General features: G+C 31.5%; 1 non-coding gene across 1 annotated transcript; it reads left to right on the top strand.

Annotated features, from left to right (window-relative positions):
* Positions 1-2,088: 2,088 nt before the first annotated feature.
* LOC113383834 lies at positions 2,089-2,228 on the top strand. Its single transcript, XR_003367795.1, has one exon. It is a non-coding gene; the product is annotated as a U4 spliceosomal RNA (small nuclear RNA).
* The last annotated feature ends 2,808 nt before the right edge of the window (positions 2,229-5,036 follow it).

The raw sequence follows: 5,036 nt of genomic DNA, 5'->3' as shown, positions 1-5,036 counted from the left end.
ACACAAGTGGGTCAACTCATTATTTATTTTGATCATATCGTTTTGCTTTGCATTTTTATATTTTATAGTCAGTAGATATGTATTTGTAGTTATTTAGAACTATTGACTTATTCTACCTATCAATTCCTATGTCTATCCATAATTGGTAGTTGGTCGTACAATAGCAGGTCGAACTTATTATTCGTGAAGCATATTATTTACTACTTGCCCTTACTTTAAAATTTTTCCATCCATATATTTTTTATTGAAGACCATCACGAATATTCGATGTTTTTATATTATACTCGTAGATATCTATATAGATTTGAAGATTTTGGATATGCAACGAGATGTCTTGAAGTATAAGATTTTGATTTTGATTTATGGGGCAATTCTGCTGTAACAGAGCTTATAAAATAGTGTTGTCATGGCAACGCTCTATTATGCTTGAAAATTATGAAAATGTACATTTACCTGCTTTTGCTAAAAACTAATCAGCACGTCTCCTTATCAATACTAATCAAATGTTTTTAGATTTATTCAAATCGGTTGATCAGAAATCGTCGACGAAAATTTGTATCCGCACACACATACACACACACACAATGCTGGATTTACAGTAGGGGCAGCCGGGGCTACTGCCCAGGGCGGCAAATTTTCGGGTGCGGCGAATTTTGGATAGTGAAAAAAATTTTATACAATATAATTAACTCATTTCTTAATAACATTTTTATTAAAAAAATATAATTAACAAAACATAATACGATTACAATGCAAATTTAGACAATTTTGCTAATAAAAAGTTTCGTAAACGAGCTGAAAGTTTAAGAAAAATATGTTCTTAAGATCTCGAGCATTCTTAAGATGACGAATTTGTGCACTTCCAAGCTTATAGCGCCAAAAAAAATAAACTAGTGACGTATGGCATTGTGCCTTAAGGCAAGCTACCGAAACTTTTTGTGCTGAAAATTACATTTATAAAGAGCTTTAATATTTTTTGAAAAATGACAAAAATTGAGCTTAAAAAACTTTTTTTTATATTTTGATGTTTTCGAAAATTATGAACTTTATTTATTAAATTTATTAAAATTGAATTTTATTTGAATGATAACGATTCCTATTGATAACGAGACGTTATTGGCCAAGGCAGGTCCAACTTTTGCGAAAATACGGGCCGAAATGACAAAAATGATAATTCAGTTTTGAGAAACGGAATGTCCAATATCATTAAAGAAATTTGCATGTATAGACAAAATGAAGAACTGCTTAAATTTGTGGGAGGCAATTCTAGCGGTTTCGGTGATCCAATAAAAAAAATCGAGATTTGAAAAACATTTGGCGGTCAAAAGTGATCATTAGACACATGTACATTAAATTATCAGATATTTTAATAATAAGTGTAAATTTTGTTTACATTTCTATGGGTTCTGTAACATTGTTTACCGTTATACTGCTAAAAAAAAATATAAATACAAATATTTCAAAAAAACTCGAATTTTTCAAAAAAGTCAAAATTTTCAAAGTTTGCAAAATATTTTAATTTTCTTTTTTATTTAATTTTATTTTTCGGTGCGGAAAGTTCCAGCAATTTGCCTTAAACCGCGATGCCAAGCACCACTCTTATGGTATGTAATGCGAAATGAATTTTAAATAAATTTAAAATAAATTTTTATATAAAGACTATTTAAGTAAAAATCCTGGGATGGGGCGGCATTTTTGTCAGTGCCCAGGCGCACAATTTCTAAATCCGGCCCTGCACACAACACATACATCCTTTTTTTCTAATTATAACTAAGGCATGCCAAAATGTTCAGACATCTTTGAAAGATATATAAAAATTTTCATTTTCGATTTTTTGCGATTACTATAACTTACCATGCGGAAAGTTAAAAATTGTAATTTCTCAAATTGTTGAATTTTTCAAAATTTTAAAGCTTTTGAAAATTCTAAGTTACAGTACGATAAGTTCCAGCAAGATGCGATGCAATTGAATTGAGAATAAAACGGGCAAGCGCGCGGAAATTTTATACCTGCACAATGAGAACAAAACTCGCGCTGCGAAATACAGCTCGTATGATGATATAAGAAACACGGTCCGTTCTGTTCGTTAGCTTTGCGCAGTGGCGATATCGTAACCAATGAGGTTTATCCGAGGTGCGATTATTGCTAGTTGAAAACTTTTACCAATACCCCGCCGAGACCACGTGAAATACCGTGGGCTATGGCAATTTTTGGAGGGTCCGAAGAACCCAATAAATTTCTTATAACAATTTTATCGATAATTTGCGAATCTGTAATGGATATGGATTTACAGGTGTAATGATAATACTTCTAACCGTTAATTTTAACTTTCGCGGACAGGTATTTTTGCAGGTCCACCATCTAAAAAACTGGTAGCTAGACCAGAAAAAAACTGTAGAAAACTGTAGATTCAAATGAAAACTGTAAAATCTACAGTTTTATCATTAAATGAAGGGTATTTTATATAGTTATAATAGAATATTTATAGCAACTAACAAATTAACATTAGTGTTATTTTTGAAAAAAAAAAGTTGAAAGCAATAAATATCTCTAACGGTTTTGTTATATTCATTCATCAACATCGTTACCTATCAAAAGCGATAATTCTTGAATATAAGTTTTTTCCATCGTAGCTTACACAATATATTGTATACTTCATTATTATTTTATTATTTCATGGTTATTAATAAAGTAATTTGAATCAAACGTACTAGTTGAGTATTAACGAAACAAAATGCAATGAATAATTTTATTTAAAATATTGATTATTAACTTCGTGTAGGGTAAGTTATTGTATGGGCCAAATCAAATTAAATTTTTTACATTTCTCGACGTTTTTTGAAGGTTTCTGAACATTTTAGCATACCTCACATAAAATGGATTTGTGGTGAGTGTGTATTTATGTATGGATACAATTTTTGTCCTCGTTTTCGGGCGCACGGATCAACCGATTTGAATGGTTCAAAATACATTCGACTCCTATTGATAGGGAGATGTGCTGATTAGTGTTTGGCAAAGGCAGATCCAGCCGATTAGGAGATACGGAGCGAAGAGTGCAGAAAATAGAAATCGAGTTTTTGAGAGATCGAAGCGTCCGATTTGAATGATCCCAAAACCATTCAATTCGTAATGACGGGGAGAAGGGGTGATTAGTTTTTGGCAAAGGCAGGTCTAGCGGTTTCGAAGATACAGAGCTAAATGTGCAAAAAATGGCAGTTTTTGAGAGAACTAAGCGTCCGATTTGGATGATTCCAAAAACTTTTTGCTCGTTTTAACAAAATAATTGATTCTGGCTTCAAAAATTTTTTTAAAATTTTTTTTTTCAAAAAATTTTTTTTTGTATATCGAAAATAATTCAGATTTTTATTTTAATTCTGTTCTAATATACTTTAAACAAATAATTTCAACTTTCCAATTTATTTATATAATTCTTTTAAATATAAATAGACATTGTTACAATATTTATAATAATCTATTCTAACATTTAATATTCCTCGATCATTTTGTTACGATACGGGAAGTTCCAGCAATTTGCCTTAAGGCACGATGCCATGTATGCATACACCCCACTAGTTTAGATTATATTATACATTCGTAAATGTTGAAAATATGACTATTTGATAACAATATGTTTTCCAACGCATTAACAAACCAGTTGATTTTCAACTTTAATTTTAACAATCTATTTTTGTGTCGACAAATCGATTTAGATTGACTTACAGATACAAGAAAATGACTTACAGAAGGAAAATATTTAACAACAGAAAGGTTGGTTAGTTAAGTTAACGAGAGATAAAACGGATAGCATTTCGCTTTTCGCCGCTAGTCACGCGTTTTTCTTTGCGTTGACAGTCAGCATGAGCTTCTCATATTAGCGTATACTATTAAAATAATCGATGACCATTACCTCTAGTTTAACAATAGTAGTTTTGTTGAAGTTGACTCAGTGCAACTGCCACTAAGTTCTGCATAACAAATAAATAAACGGCGCTAACATCTTCAGCAAAAAAACTGGAGATTTCGAGCCCCAAACTGCAAAACTGAGATCATTCCCAAAAACTGTAGATCTACAGTTAAAACTGTAGACATGGCAACACTGCGGACAGGTAAAGTTTCAGCAAAGTACAAAAGTCACCTAATTTCTAAATTAGTTGCTATCCGAAGAGCAAATCATTCAAGTTTTATACGTCTATCTATTATTTTATTTGCATTCAAATTATTGTTACTATTAACTTCTCGTAGAGTAATGATGATTGTAAAAAATCTAAATTTTTGCATAGTTCAAAGGTTACTGAACATTTTGGCATACCGTAGAAAAACTAATATCGTGAATGTGCGGATACAATTTTTCGTCCACGATTTCGGGAGCTATTGATTTCTATTGACTGGGAGACCTGCTGATTAGTTTTTGGCAATGGCAGATTTAGCCTTTCGAAGGTACGGAACAAAAAGTGCATAAATCCGATTGGAATGATCTGATTAGAACATTTCACTGGTATTGGAAAAATGAAGAATTGATTAATTTTTGGCAGGTCCAGCGGGGTTGGAATTATTAGTGAAGCATATCATTTACTACTTGCCCTTACTTTAAAATTATCCATCCATATATTTTTATTGAAGATCATCACGAATATTCGATGTTTTCATATTATACTCGTAGATATCTATATAGATTTGAAGATTTGGATAGACAACGAGATGTCTTGTAGTATAAGTTTTTGATTAAAACATAGAAACTTGAAACTTATGAAAATGTACATTTATTTGCCGTGCGATCAGGCGATATATACAAGCAAGGATAATCTTATGATAACTGCCTCATCTGGAATCTGTTATCATAACATTATTCCATGCTTGTTTTTAATGTAAAATACGTCTGATCGTACGGCAGATAGATAAACATTTTCATAATTTTCAATACCAAGAACAAGCATAATAGAGCGTTGCCATGACAACACTATTTTATGAGCTCTGTTACGGCAGAATTGCCCCAAAAATTGCATCTTCGAATTCTAATTATATCTATAAACTTTCTT

This window comes from Ctenocephalides felis, unplaced genomic scaffold (assembly GCF_003426905.1).
Source record: "Ctenocephalides felis isolate EL2017-DRISC unplaced genomic scaffold, ASM342690v1 CF-g0.4_SCAFFOLD_03570, whole genome shotgun sequence".
NCBI classification, from domain to species: domain Eukaryota; kingdom Metazoa; phylum Arthropoda; class Insecta; order Siphonaptera; family Pulicidae; genus Ctenocephalides; species Ctenocephalides felis.
The sequence above is the reverse complement of the archived record's forward strand: the minus strand, read 5'-3'. Positions and strand labels throughout refer to the sequence as shown.